Raw genomic sequence first — 16,502 nt, 5'->3', positions numbered from 1 at the left:
GTGCATCTCTTGTTTTCATGAGTAGTAGATTATATATACAGTTGTTTTCACAAATGCCTGTAGGTCTGATCTTTTCAAGCTAAATGTAAGAGTGCACACATCACACACACTGGTATTTAACACCCTAGGGGGGAAAAAGTTTCGGTGGTGCTGGATTGCTGTAATGTGTGAAGACCGCTGCTAATAGTGTGATGCATTCAACATCACACTGGGTGTCTAGTGAGACACAAACACACAGAGTAGGTAGAGTAGTGTGAAAGTCTCTGCTGTATCTCTGCTTTACATGAGAAACAAATACTTCCACTACTAAAATGCTGCAAATCAAATTTGATTGGATTTTGAACCACAATTGCCATTAAATCGTTTAAAATAATTGTTTTATTGTTAAAAACCTTTTTGGGAAGTTTGGTTGGGAACGTGTATGTTTTGCAGCAGTCCAGCTTTTAATTTTTGAATTGTCATTTCAAATGTGTCCAGTAATGATGTGGCATATCTGAAACACAAATGGCACTTTCAGTCAATGTGTTGAAGTATCCCTGGGCCATCAGTGTGTTTGTTTGTGTTTGTGGGATTTGATTCCTTACCGATTCTCAATGGCTCCGCTTTGACAGTCACCACCATCATATCAGCATATCAAAGACTTTGCATTTGTGCAGATTAATTGCATGCTGTGTGATCAAATGTTTGTCCATGTTGGAGGTATTTCCCTTCTTTGTTGTGATCAGTGTTGTGGTCATTACCCAAAAAAGGAATTATTACACATATTGCTTTTGTTAAAAAAACAAAACAAAACAGTATATTACTTAATTACTTCCAGGAAAAAGTAATTGATTATATTAAGATATTTACATCTTAATGTAAACTAGCTGAAACACACTGTCTCATAATTACCATTTAACCAATATAAACTGAGGCACACAAACCAACAAAAACTGAGATTTAAATGAGGAAAAAAATATAATCTTTCTCTTAGTATTGAGGTATGAAAACAAAAGCAACAACAGGGTCTGGCTGCTGGGCTGGGGTCGGCATTCACTCACCTTTAACATCACCCAGGGTTCTTAGCTAGCATGCTGTCTGTGCAGATGCTTGCAAAGAACCGAAATTGTGTTAGCAACACAATGCAGCTATTTATGTCCTGAATGTAGCTTCCACTTTATCATTGCCCTGTCATCCAATTGTGCAAAAAAATAAAAGTAATGTCCATATCCACATTTTGGACTGAAATCAACTGATTGTCGCACAAGTCCAAGAACTGATAAGTGGAATCACTAGACAAGCAGACTAACGATTCCACGGACGCGGTTCTTGCTTTAAATGTTCAAACTAAGTAAGATTCTGTGTAAACCAGTCAGTTTACATTTTAGAAGTTAGGCTGAATTAGGCTACGGTCACACTGCAGGTCTTAATGCTCAATTCTGATTTTTTGATCAGATCCGATTTTTTTGTCTGCCTGTTCACACTACAAATAAAATGCGACAGCAAACGTGCTCTAGTGTGAACCCTCAAAGCGGCCCGCATGCACAAAAGAAGATGTCACACACAACACGCTCTGTTTAGACCCAGAGCAAACAATATTGTTTGACTGATGGCCCTTAATATAAAGACTTCGGACTTTACGTTTCCCAATTTTTGCTTTAAGTTATTAGGCTATTTACATAATAATGTAAATAACCTTATTGCTGTTTTAGAGAGGAGCGGTGCTTCAAAGGATAGCTGCAGATTTCTGTCAGAATCTGAAGATTATACAGTACAAATAAAATGTTAACGTTTCTCCAACGTTGTCTTCCCAGCAGTTTCACCGGATGGCCAGGAAGCGTTCGCGATGTCTTCTCGGACGCTTCTCTGGCGCTGATAATTGGCGTCTGTCTTGTGTCGGTGACGTAAAAGACGGATTTAATGCGACTTGACCATTCACACAGCAGTCGCTTTCTGAAACATCGGATATGTATCGGATTCAGTACCAAATACGAAAGTGACCCAGATCGGATTTGAAAATATCAGATTTGCGCCGTTCACACTGTCATACCATGATTGGATATGGGTCGCATAGGGTCAAAAAAATCGGATTTGATGCGCTTTGGCCTGCAGTGTGAACGTAGCCTTAGAAATTAGACTCTTTAATAGAGTCAGGCAGCACGGTGGCACAGTGGTTAGCACTGTTGCTGCACAGCAAGAAGGTCCTGAGTTCAATTCCACCATCAGGCCGTGGACTTTGCGTGTTCTCCCCGTGTTTGTGTGGGTTACCTCCAGCTTCCTCCCACTCTCCAAAGATATGCAGTGTGTGGGGATAACCCAAATTGCCCATAGGTGTGAATGCGGGAGTCAATGTGAGCGCAAATCTGTCTGTCTCTGTGTGTTAGACTGGTGACCTGTCCAGGTTTTACCCCGCCTCTCGCCCTATGAGATAGGCTCCAGCGCCCCCCGCGACCCTGAAAAAGAATAAGCGGAAGCGAATGGATGGATCTATATAGAGTCATGTGGAGAGTTCTCTACTTCTGCTGATCTGATTTATAACTTTGCCTGATAAGACAGTAAAATTTTTAAATAGAAGTCCTGACTTATCCCTAATCCCAGCTGACTTTAGTCGTGTCTTATGGTGGAATAACAGGGTCAAAGTTACAGCCAGACAAGGTGAAAGCAATGCAAAAATTCACTCCACTAACCTGTTTATTCCACTAAAGCCACAGAGCATGAAATCTATCCTGTTCCCTCATGCCTCTACAGTGAAAATGCAGTCTTTATGGGAGTTATTAGTAAGCCTCCAGACTCTATTTTAAAGCAGAAGGGGGAAAAGGGGAAAAGAAGGAGCACAGGGGAATCCGTGTTGTGATCCAAGTCAAAAGGCATTTTGATCTTTGTTTCAACAACAAAAGACAGAAAAGCTGCTGTTCAACACAGCTTTGGAGAAATGGAAAAGGCTAAATAAAAGCCTTGTACCTCTTAGTGTTAGGCAGGTTGATATTTTTCAGTTTTAATATAATTTCCGCATATTAAATAATACTGAACAACTATATGCAGGTATCCATTGCATGTCACAGCATTATTATTACATTTTCAATGCAAAATGTCTCCAGCAAATAAAGGCACATAGTAAATAATGTATAGACTGTATGGGAGATGTATGCTAAAGGTTAGCACACTTTGAAATGTTCAAATAGCAAGCTGTCTAGTGAATTCTTTTGCTGAAGAGCAAATGTCTTGTAGGTAAGTGGAAAATGATTTGTATGGTGAAAAAAAAGAAAAAGAAAAAAACTTTTATAATTACACAACAAGTCAAGAATGTGCTCCAGGATGTGGGCGCGAATGATTCGTCGCCAGCAACCAAGGAAAGATTCCCTGATCAGAACTTCAGGGGGGCTTCACAACAAGTTGTAAATTGTTCCCTTAATACAGAAACACCAGGTTAAAGTTCACACATCCTACAAAACACACAGGAAGCAGAGTTGCAGAAACAAAGTGATGAAACAAAAATAAGCCGCTATCAAAATATTGGAGAGAGGAAAAATTGTGCTGGAAAAACACAGCTCATGAGATAACACAACACCTTATCTGTCAAACATGGCAGTGCTTCTGTTACAGCTTGGGTATGTATGGCTGCCAATGGAACTGGCACTCTGCCATTTATTGATGATTTCACTGCTGACAGAAGAAACAGGATGAATGCAGAGGTGTACAGGAACATTCTGTGTGCTCTCATTCAGACAAATGCATCAAAAATCATTGGGCGGCAAAACCTAAAAAAATACAGTCAAAACAACCTGAGAGCTTTTTGGGGGCAGATTGGCCGATTCAGTCACCTGGTCTCAGCAGAAGTGAGCACTTGCTGAATGCTGGACTTTTTGCTGCCTGGCAAAGAAGATAAAAAGTATCTGCTGCATTGGTCCGAGAGTTCAGACACTTACTGAAGGTTTAGACACACAATCTTATGAAAGAGTTTAGGTCTACTGGATTCTCTCTGTACTGATGTAAATGACAGGTAAGAGTGATATGAGGCAATGTGGTGTCCATTACTGAGGGCTCCACCTCTTTGAGAGGTTTTTCAGTGCCTGTCAATTATCATTTGTTTTTTGGTATCCTCAGTGTTTCACACTGGATAAAAGTCGGTATTTTTCCAGTCGATTATGTTTGGCTTTGGACCTGCTAGCTAAGCAAACCCAATATGACTCCAAAAACAGTGAACAGCTCTGACCTGCCTTCTGCCGTACATATATTTCTCTATTTACTTCTACTTAAAAGAAGAGCCCCATTACACTTAATAGGGTCTTCTCCATCCTGCTATTACCTGCATCTGTTTTCTTTTCTTTGACAACTGTCAGGGAAAAGAAGACATTGCATCTACTAAAAGGTTGTTTTCAAGCATTCATACTGTAATTCCAAAAGTTCAAGAAATATATTAATATATTATATGGAGACATACAATCTTCCTTAAAATGCACAAATACACACCTGTGGTTGCTCGATATGAATTCTTATTTATTTTCTGGCTGGATAAAAAGTGAAAAAGCTGAATTAAATATCATTTTAGGAACAGAGCGATGGTAATGTTTGGGAAAGTGGATGTGGAACTTTCTCCAGATTTTTTTGTGAGCAGTTTTTGACGCTGAGTGTGCGAGTGTCAGACATTCTGTACCTGTAAGCACATTGACTGGCTCTCTAACTTTCTGAATTCCATTTCATGACACAATGACAGATGAAAACTTAACAGCGTCGCCTCCCCATATCTTCCTCCTCTGGCACCATCTCTCCATTTCTTGCTTCGCCTCAAACCAGCTGCAATAAAACTCAAAAAACCCACTTGGCTCAGTTCCCTTACCTCCATCTACGCCTTTCCGAAATGCTCACTAGTACTTAACAGACAATTACAGCACATTTAACAGGTGTATGGGGAAGGCAACTGCCAGAAAGCGCCTCATGGGAAGTGTGAGGCTGAAATTTCACTCACAAAGTAACACAAGAGAAGCCTTAAACAGATGTGCAGGTCACTGGTACAGTTTCAGGCACTGAATTTCAAATTCATATATATGTGTGTATGTATAGAATTGTGCGTGTGTGTATTTCTTCTATTTAAAAACAAGCTTTAGAACTGCTGTTCACAGCTACAAAGTACCAGGTCTATAAGAGAGGTTCAGTGCACCTGTAGTTATCAGTGAGCATTTCAAGTGAGTTGATTTGCTATTCGTGCATCGGCATCTTTTATGAACACTTGATTGCATACAGCCAGTGTATGTATGAGAAATGTCATTTTAATTTTACTGGACAAATGAAATGACATTGGAAAATATAGAGGCGCAGCACACTTTAATACATGGACCATTTTCAGTGTTGCAGTAATTGGAGCGGTGTACGAACAGGGTTTATGGTTTCCTGTAAAGGCAAACTGAGCGAAGTACAGAGAAAACTTTGAATTCTTTTTTCAGTTATCGAAAGCCACGTTGTCACTAATAACTGGCTTGTGTGAGCATCTCACGTAAAATTAATGATAAAGGGACAAAGGTGTTTTTCAGCATATGGTTACTGGGAAAATTACCCATAATGACGTTTGAAAGCAAATATGTATTTGCAGAAGATGAGACTTTGTTAGTCATATGCAATATATTTTTGTAGGTCTAAGTAGTGGATGTATATCACCTTAGATAAAACTGTATGTAAGAACATGTTGCATGTTGTTATGAGCCACGCTCACATGCATAAATACAAACACTTCAGATATCACAGATTATTTTAAGTCTAATTTTCTGAAAATGTCACACCGCTAACAATCAAGAGCTGCACTTAATCCAGGTACAACAAGCCACTGTCCCTGGAGAAATGTAGCATATTCTGAACTGTATCTACATTGTGGTTGTTAAATGTCACTTTGAAATGGGGCTTTTATAAAAAAGCTTTTGCTATTTGGTACCACAACCTGCCATTAACTTGAAGTTTTGAACAAAAGCTGTTATCAGACTCTGTCATATCTACCTAGGAAATATCCAAGCCTGATATTCAAATCATCTGCATCACTTCAGTTATCTAAGGGAATAAGAAAAATATGCAACTGAGCTCAAAAAGGGCCCAGGAATATATTACACATGGTGTATTCTGTGTTTTCAGGGTGAATTTCCCCTTTTTTGATTAGACCACCTGTAATGAAGTCATATTCTATTTAGGTATAAAAATGAGCCTGGATTATTAAGATCCTATCTTTGCTTCATTTCTGGTTTTCAATATTTAAAAAGATGTATTAACTACAGACAGCTGGAGATGAAATGGCTCTAATTATATCCCCTCTTTAATTTTTGTGATCACAAGGTATGTTGGCATAAAAGTAAATATTTTGATGCTCAGGAAATCCTTCACCTACGATAACTGTATAAGAAAGGCTCGTATTATTACTAAAGATCTTTTTCTACCAGGATCTTAAATCCATGTACAAAAAAGCTGTTGGTCTGAGCTGTTGGAATGAGGTGCAATCCAAATTGCACCTCATTCCAATTTAAAATACCTTTAATCCATTTTAATCACACTGTGAGTAAATCATATTAAGAGAAAATGATGCGTATATCCTTATCTCAGAATAAGTGCAGTATCACCTAATTGTAATAGATCTCACATACACAGCGTACAGGAGGGATGAATGTGCAGGACCTGCTCAGGTTTATAAGAAGAGCCACAGACATGATTAAATTAAAGGTGTGTGGCAAACAGGGTGTGAACCCTGATGCGGGGCTTAGCAGACTGACATACCTCAAAATTTGAACTTTAAATACTGGCAAAAAGAAAAGAAAAGAAAACTAAATTAGAACATGGAAACATACAAACTAATTACTAACTGAGCTGACCTAACAGACACGTGACCCCACAAAGCAGGAGAAAAGAACAATACCCAGAAGACGTTGCATACAGTATATAGACAAGAGGTTGATTAAGGTAAGATGATACACATGGGGAACACAGCTGAAGAGAATCATAACTAAACATCTCACCGGCGAGTCAGGAGACTGTAAAACAGGAAGTAACACCCACTGAGACTCAAACTAAGACACATTACTGGGGATAAACAGACATGGAGACAAAAGGACAAAACACAGAGATAAAAACATGGAAACAGGATGGGAGAAAAGACAGGGACAGGAGTACAGATGTGTTCATGGGCACAGAGAGACCAGACAGACACGTGGACACGAGAAGTAAACTCAGAGGAAGTAGAAAATACCGTAAATATAAATATCTTATACTTTCAAGATGTTTTCATCATTATTCACTTTATATTTCAAGTTTTAGTAAATAAGACCCGATTCATTTCTGCTCATCATGATGATATAATAAACAGAGGTCATAAAAATAACACTAATATGCTTCTACATCAGAACTTTTTCTTTCTAAAAATTCAAGTGTGAATCATGGAAAACAGACTTTAGGGCATTGGGGGTTTAAGAAATGTTTTGATTTGAATATGAAAATAATGTAAATCATATGCTGTGGCCTTCTTAGAAACTATTAACCCTATGAAGCACATGGGGAAGGTTTTGAATCTGTGCTTTACAGCAGTCTCCTGAAAAATATCTATCTATCTGTCTATCTATCTGCATACATTTATATGTGTGTGTGTGTGTGTATGTATATGTATATGTATCTTATATTTATATTATATTTTTTTCTTAACAACACTTTCCATGAAACATCCAAACCCATCCATGCATCCCTATTCTAAGTCAAAATGGAGCCACACTCCATCCATCAGTGGCACTCATGCATTCAGTAAATCCACACTGTTTAACACTCAGCTTCCACTATAAATGGGTTTTCATAGGATACGGCGGCAAAACTGCACAAATTAGAAGTTACTTCATCACTTTGATTTAGGCCAGCCCTGCTGCAGATAGAAGAGTCATTTGGAGGAAAAAAGACACTCATTTCTGTCCTAGAAAGTCACAGGGAGCATTGAGCCTTCCCTTATTTAATGGTTCAATAGCGATACCTACTCCCTCCTGTTTGAGAGCATTGTTTCCCTATGGTTATTGCGCCATCATTTATCCCTGCAGATGCCTGGCTGACATAAATGCATACTTCCCATGCCAACCAAGCAAATTAAACTGAATTGAAGGTGGAGAGAGAAAGAATGGGAGATTAAGTGAGAGATGGCCCGGAGAAAAAAAAAGAAAGAAAGTGAGACGGGGAGAAAAAGATTGACCGAGAGATTGAAGGAATGACTTGCAATCAGGGACAAAGGAGGCCATCTCAGTTTCTCTTTAAAACCAGACTCATGCATGCAAGTCTGCTTTCCTATACTTTAAAGGCCCATGTGTCATTTATCTGCTATGTATAAGCTCTACATTCACTGTCTGAGTATGAGGTTAGGCCTCACTCCAATCTATACCTAGTAGCAATCAACATAAAGCATGACACAGCAGAGTCAGGGGCAAATAATTACTTGCTACAAGCTGACTGCTTATTGCTGCATCATACAATCCAACAATCTTTAATTTCCTGACACTAAGAACTCCTGCTGAATAGGGTGGGGAGTTAGTGTGACTGTAATAGATGTTACACCTGCATTTATGCAAAGAGATGACAGAATTTAACTAATCGTTGGGGGAAAAAAATCTCAGGAAATGTGGAAATTTACCAAACATGTTGCGATATTTATTTGAGAAGTTTTGATCTTAGCAGAAAATGTGCTAAAATGAACCCTTCAGGATATCTGCTGCGGAGGACTGCAGCTGACATAGATTCAGAAAGTGCATCCCCCATCAGTCACATTAGACAACATGGTTACAAAGTATGCTGTGAACAGGCTTATGTACAGGGACGATTTTAGGATCAGAGCTTTGGGGGTGCTGAGCACCCAGAGAGCTGCCCAGCCAGGCAAGATAAACCTGTCTCTGTCAGTCCCTGCATCCTTAAATGTTGTCCCGAGTTCTCTCTGACTGTCACTTTGGTGCATTTAAACCCCTGTTCCTCCCTGTCCTCATCGTCTGTTGTCTTAGTCTCCGTTATCAGTCATCATAATTTTACCATCTCTGTGCAAGTCTGCAAATTTCTTTATTAAATCATAAGATTCTTAAATTCATAAAGTCTCTCTGTGCCTGGGTCCTCGTCACAAAACACGACATCACTGTTTTGTGCATTTTAACACAATTTAATCCCCACATTTGTGAAAGAAAAGCAAAACACTTTTTTGAAAAGTCTGTAACAAAAACATCAAATCTGATAAAGGTTATTTAAATGCTGCAAAAGAAGAATGGATTGGAATAAAAAAAAAACATATCCTAACCTTAATTACTGGGGGAGAATAATGAACGATGCTCATAGTGAGTAAAAAGTAAACTGAGTGCATTTTTTGGACAGAGATTCACTTTTAATGTGTATGTATAATACAATACAGACACATAAAAAAACACTCCCGAAACAGAATAAATTATTACAAATAAATTATTACAAAATATTAATAAAAGCTATAAAAATGGAGGCAACTTTGCCTGTGGTAGAATGTATACAATGTATGAAAAAATCTTTACTGCAGATACTAATTTTACTAATTTAATAATAATAACTTTGTGTTGTAAGATTTATGACTTTCATCCTTTCATAGTGGTCCTTAGGAGAGCTTGACATTTTTATCAGGTGGTACACACTGTAAAAAGTTTGAGAAACACTGAGAAGTGTATGTGTGCTTTTGGAAAACATTTAAAGCTGCTGTACAGAATCTTTGAAACAAGCTTAAAACATTTTTCGAATATAAACAGAGCATCTGCTTCTCTTTACAGCTCCTCACTCCACCAGGGCTGTCTGTTTTCTTACCTGGTTCTTCCTGACCTTGTACTTTCTCCTCACGTTCCCTCTTTCCTCTCTCCCTCTTTGGACTGACAATCATACACAAATAGATTGTATTCAATTAGATGAAAAATTACATTGATATGAAAAAAATTCTATTAAGATCACTAACAAAAAGTCCTCTCTCAGTGCACTTTCAACCAAAAGGCAAATAACCAAACCACATGAACATCTAATAAAAGATATAAATATTGAAACACTGATCCAACATTATTCTTGATTGACGGATCATTTGATTTTACACTTTTACCTGAATGTGGCTCCTTTTTTTGAAAAAACTTCCTTATATCCATTATGAACCTGGCTCTCTTTGTACACACACACACACACACACACACACAACAGGAGTTATAAGGTTAATGGGCATTCAGTCAGTTAGCTAGTTAGTATCCATTTCAAACAGGACAGTGGTAACAACAGTAGGCTGCGGACAATTTTAAGTTTTAGATTTTAAATAGACTGTATACATTTCAATGGAAGCAACGGGAGGGTCAAATGTCGCTGAATTTACTACACAGCAGGACGGATTGTAGGGTAGCAAACATTGTCGGAAAACACATTTTCAACCCAGCAGGTTACCTGGTGTAATGCTTTTCAGCTAAAAATAAACATGGTCTGAATCCTACCTAACTATATAAAGAGTAACTGAAGGTTAAATGCAGTGAATATGTCCTGTTTTAAGCCAGGCACTAACACCTCAGCTCTGCTGCGTCTCAGCCACCATCGCTCTGGCAGCAAGAGCGCTAGAGCCAGAGTAGGGGAGAGGCGAGCTGGAACAAACCATTTTGGGAGGGGGGTTATCTATACTTTTGTTGTTAAAATGTTACGTCTCAAACAAGTACAGTACTGTAAGCTTTTTATATTTTTAGTAGTGTGTCACACAAACAGCAAATATTGTCAAAAAAAAGGAAGAAATCTTTGGGGGTGCTTTGATTCATTCATCAAAAATGGGCTAAAATCGCCCCTGCTTATGTACTTTCTCTTGTTTCAGTTTCTCCACAAACATTTGATGCTTGTGTTAAGATGTTCAATGTTGGTATTGGTATCTATCTATCTATCTATCTATTAGGGGTGCAACGATACACAAAATTCATGGTTCGGTTCGGTTCGATACTTTGGTGTCACGGTTCGATATTTTTTCGATACAAAAAAATGTTCATGCATTTTTAATTTGTCATTTATTAAAATTATAAATATATATTTTAACTCAAAAGTACAGTTTTTAAATTTAACCCTAACCCTTGTGCGTGTTTTTTATTTTGACAGCGAATGCGCACCTGCGGACCACTTATGTGCCGCCCTGGTTATTTAGCTCGTCATATTGCAGCCACAGAAATTCTTTTGTCCATGAAACCATAAAGCTGCACTTTCTTTTTGCCTTATAGTCTGATTTGTCATAACTTCTCCGTTTTGTGGTAAGCTTTTCTTTGGCTGTCACTTCTTCACCCTGACCTGTCTTATTTGGCTCAGCAGAACTGAAATGCTTTTACACGCTCACTCACATAAGCTCAGCGATTCTCTGCGCAATCAACCTCTCACATGTTTAAGCTGCGGGAGATTTCACTTGTCATGTTTGCATAGTAAGCTAACGATTAATAAGAAGATGTCAGAGGAATTGGTGCACAAATTATCATCACTCACAGATCAGTGCTGTCGCTCTCTATACACAGTTCGCACGATTGCAAAGTGAAAGCAAAAAAACAAGCGCAAATTCAAACGCGACTTCAATATGTCACATATTGACAGTGGCTCACCGATGCCAATGACATAATTACCCAGCTACATTTCTGAAAGAATACAAAAGCATTGACATATATTTTTCCTACAATAGCCCGACGGGCAGGGAAGAGATAGATTTTGGTAGCCCGACTGAAAAAATCTCTAGCCCCGGGACGTCGGGCTAGCGATATTGCAAGCCCTGTATCTGATTGAGGAATCACTCATCTTTGGAAAAGAGAGTTTATTACAGAGAAATGGCTCTTTCCAAAATAAAAGCTATACTATCCGCTTCTTCTGGGCTATATTCTCAGCAGCGTCTGTGCATGGGGCTAGACGGCCAACACGTTAACGAGCTAACTGCGCTAACACACTAGTTCACACCAATGTAAGTGAGCATTGCATGGCACATCCAACATACTGTTTTACTTTAGTCCATGACTCGCTTACCTTCAGGGTCATACGTCACATGAAAACCAAAATAATTCCAAACGCCAGATCTGAATGAGGTTCAATTTGCCTGTTGCAAGGAGAGCTTAACTTCTGTCTCGCTAGCTTGCCCTGCGCTCTTCCTTCTGACGATGCTGTCTGTGTTGAACGCTCAGTGGATCTGCGCTCGACAGTGCAGCCTAGGCGGAGTAGTCGAACGCAGATTCACTGAGCGCTCAACACAGACAGCATCGTCAGAAGGAAAATTGATAAAATAAATTACAAATGTTGTATTGTTCGATACATATGCGTACCGAACCAAAAGCACTGTATCGAACGTTCAATATCGATACGAATATCGTTGCACCCCTACTATCTATCTATCTATCTATCTATCTATCTATCTATCTATCTATCTATCTATCTATCTATCTATCTATCTATCTATCTATCTATCTAATATAAAGTTCTTTGAGGCCACTGTTTTTGTGACTTGGCACTATATAAATAAAATGAAATTGAATTGAATTGAACAAGTCCTTTTACCTCCACTCTCCCTTCATTTGAGCCAAATTTCTTATGATTTGCTGAGCAGGTGATTTGGGCTTCTGTGCTTCCAGTCAGTTGTGTGTTTGAGGAGACCATATTAGGGCCAAGATTAAGAAAAAAACTGCTTTTGGTTTTGGCTGACAAGGATTAACAGCAAAAATGCTGAACACATTGTTTAAAACGTTAAAATATTGAAAATTTCAATAACTGCCACTGGATAAAGCATGTATGACAGAAATAAAAAAAAAAAAAGCATGAATATGAATATTTGCTGTCTTTTCACTTCGTATGAGAATTTCAAATAACGTTTCTCTCTGTTCTTTCAGATAATTACAGTCAGCTGAAGCTGGATTGATAGCTTATAAATCAAGTTTATGGTACAGTGTAACCAGTTGTATCGTTATTGATGATGTTTGTTTATTTGTTTGCATTTTCTTTCATTTCTTTCTTGTTCTAGAAACCACATACACACCAAGTGTAAACGTGTTCAGCCTGCTGGTAAAATGCAGGTGCTTTCTACCAGATACGCCGTGATATTTTGCAAAAATATCTTGTGTCTTGAAATTTTGTAACACTCAGAAGCAACATTATGGTGTAACCTTGAAGATGTAAGGTTCTAAATTAAATAGAGCTAGACAAACCCACACGCACACAGACACACACACACAAACACATGAATACCAGCACAGGTACACATGCTGCCTGACAGAGGGAAGCTCGGCTCTGATTTTCTCAGTCTTGATAGTGCATCACAAAAGCAGCATTGTTCACCAGTGGCTGGCAGTCTCCACCTCATGGGGATAAAAAAAAAAAGAAGAAGAGAGAGAAGGAATAATTGTCAACCAACACACTTTGTGTACAGTGCATCCCCCCTTCAGTGGCCGGGCATGATGATAGCAATAGCCACGCTGCCCCCACCTTGCTCAGACACATACCACTGCTGTCTGTGCTCAATGCAGCAACAGCAATCAGTGGAGGGGCCCCGTGGAAAATAGCACCCCCTGATGTGCATCTGTGCACACGCTGTGGTGAGAAGACACTCAGAGTCTGGAGAGGCTCATAAATACACCACGCAGAGATAAATACATTTAGGTCTCAGTCCAGATTGTAATCTTTACAGCAATATGGCTTTTTTTCCCTTTCTTTACACTGTAAAAAACAATAAAAAAAAATGAAAAAGAACATAAAAATACTGATACACATTTCACATGCAAACACACAATTTATAGAAACAGATACAAATCTCCAGCAGACTGTTTCGGCTGTATATCTGTGTTCTGTTCTCTGTCTTCTGTAGAAGCGTTTATCTGCAAATGTGCTGATGTTGTCACTCTTGCATTACACACATGCACACACACATACCATGTCCAAAGGGCTCTGTAGGGTAAATATGTTCGGAGCCATTGTGCCTGATCATCTAATCATAACTAGGCCTTTGGAGAGAGCATGCTTGCTTTTTGCCTCATCATAAATGCTGATCACACAGTTCTCCCACAACGCCCTTCAACACTACAGATTTATATCTGAGGAGTGGTTTGCTACTGTGGCCAGATGAATGAAGTGCTGCTTTGACAATTTTTTTAAGATAATTGATGTATCTCGACTTTTTCCATCAAAGGTACTATCTCATGCTTCTGCTTCAGACACATCGGACAGCTCTATCAAAGTTTGCTTACATGTTCAGTTATTGTTCAGTTAAAGTGCTTTTTTCAGTCTGAAATAAAATTTCCACAAATATCTTGATGAGAGAAATACCTTTTCTTTTACTGCTACTGTCTACTTTGTTGCATCAGTTGAAGTAATGAAACTGATAATGAGTCAGTTCCCAGTCAGGAGAATTGCCATGCATGTGCCAAAAGCAGTCTTTGTTAACTGCAATCTTCCGTCTAATTTCCTTGAGGCTAATATGCTTTTGTCTTTCATAAAGTACCATTTAATAAACTTATCAACAAACGTAACAAAATTTGTGCTTGGTTGATTATTTCTTTGTTGTACCAATGATTCTTGGCAATTAATTTTATACTGTTGGAAAAACTGTGTCACATTTGAAAGGAAAACACATTTGTGGGTTGAACAGCAGTGTATGTGGGTTGTGCCCATGAAAATCTTGCCAGATTCTCTCTGCCAGTTCCAAACTGCTCATCCTGCTGTTGTTGCTCTCGTTGTTGTTGTTGTTTTTTAGCTTCTGTTACTACAGGTAACTGACAATCAGGTGCCTGATCAGCAGCACCTGTGAGCTGGGCGCATGCCATGCTTTACTGATCTGAATATAGTCCATGCCATAGAGCAACTTCAAATTGATGTTCCTCAAAACCGAGTTGTAGTAACATTTGGAAAGAGCCCAAGTACCATCTCTAAATTTAAAAATCATAGGGAGTCTTCTGCAGATTTGCAGTCGAGGTTTGAAGGATGATATGGCCGACTGCTCTCTACCCAGCCAATCTGGAACAGACTGCACATAACCAATCTCTGGGCTCATAGGGGTGCCTGTAGGCCTGAGTGGTGCATTGATAGGGTAAGAACTTTTGGTGAAGGTAGTGTGATGGTGGGGTGACATCTACCTCACTGAACAAACAAGTAATGATTGGATGCGATCTTAATGCAGAGAGATATTGAGGTGAGATTCTTCAGTCAGTGGCAATTCCATATCTCCACAGTCCGGTCAGAACTTCATCCTCCAAGATGATAATGCTCATCCTCACAGTGCGAGGTTTAGCCGGGAATGGAGAGGATGGAATAGTCTGCCTAAAGTCCTGACTTTAAACCCAATGAACACTTGTGGGATTAGCGTGGACATGTCATTTATACCAAAGTGACCAACACAACCACATTTGCTGATTTGGAAAGATTTGGCAAGTTTGTCATGAGCACAACTCACATACTCAATTCTATGGTTCAAGCCAAAAATACAATTTCAGTGGCACCATTTATAGGAAAATAAACAGGATTTATAAGGTTGCTAAGAGACATTGTTATAAGAAAGAAATAATAAAAGAAAATAGAAATTTCCTTACTTTTTTGTCTTTTTGTTTATAATACATTATTATTACTAATTATATAAAAAATGCTCCTTTGTATGATCTGTCTATCCTATCAATTTTATCACAAAAAGACAAACAAAAAAACTAGAGAGTCAAATCAAAATAATTTGCTTATCTTACATTGGGATTGGCGTGAGTGAATTTGCTTAGGCTACAGAAACAATCTGGCAAATGTTGCTGAAGTATCACTGGCATAACTCTGCCAAGTTTAGAGATTTATAACCCTAAAAGAAAATAAACAATCAATATGTGACATTTTGTTGACCAAACAACTATGTATGTGGACGTATGGCCCTATAATGGTATCAAACACTATTTTCTCATTTGCTCCAGAGGCTCTTTTTACTAAAACAACAAATACTGCACCATTTTTCAGGAAGCCATTCTGCAAATGTATCTCAAAGGGTAGCAGCACAGATTTGTTGCAGCAATATTAAACTCTCAACGATTTCAGCATGAAAACCTCTTCTCTGCTGTTTCTCTGTCATTTGTTGACCATTAATCAACATCCTTCTTACACAGTGGAGACAGATTCGTTTTTTGGACCAGTGTGTCTCAGCACTGGTCTTCACTTCTTAGTTAATGATCTGGAAGGAAACTTTTAGGTTTCTCACCACAACAACAGCACTTTCAATTTACAGTAAGTACACATTGATCGGTAAACATTCCTTTAATGAGTCCTGCCCTGTTTACTATTACTGTATCCTGTAGGAGCTCATTTATTGAAGTAATAATTTAAAGTTCTAACCTGCTGACACCACACATATGCACCAGGTCAAACTTCTAAGTGTTTGTTGGGGTAACTGAGTTCAACTTTCTTCGAATGTATTATCAAAGAATATAAGCTGGTGCTTGTACCCTTTTTTATGTTCAGTTTAATGAGGCAGCTGTATTTATTTTGATATGATTGTATTTATAGAGTAGAAAATCACAACAACAGTTGCCTCA

The sequence above is a fragment of the Astatotilapia calliptera genome, chromosome 3, assembly GCF_964374335.1.
Source record: "Astatotilapia calliptera chromosome 3, fAstCal68.1, whole genome shotgun sequence".
Taxonomy (NCBI): domain Eukaryota; kingdom Metazoa; phylum Chordata; class Actinopteri; order Cichliformes; family Cichlidae; genus Astatotilapia; species Astatotilapia calliptera.
Note: the sequence above shows the minus strand (reverse complement) of the source record.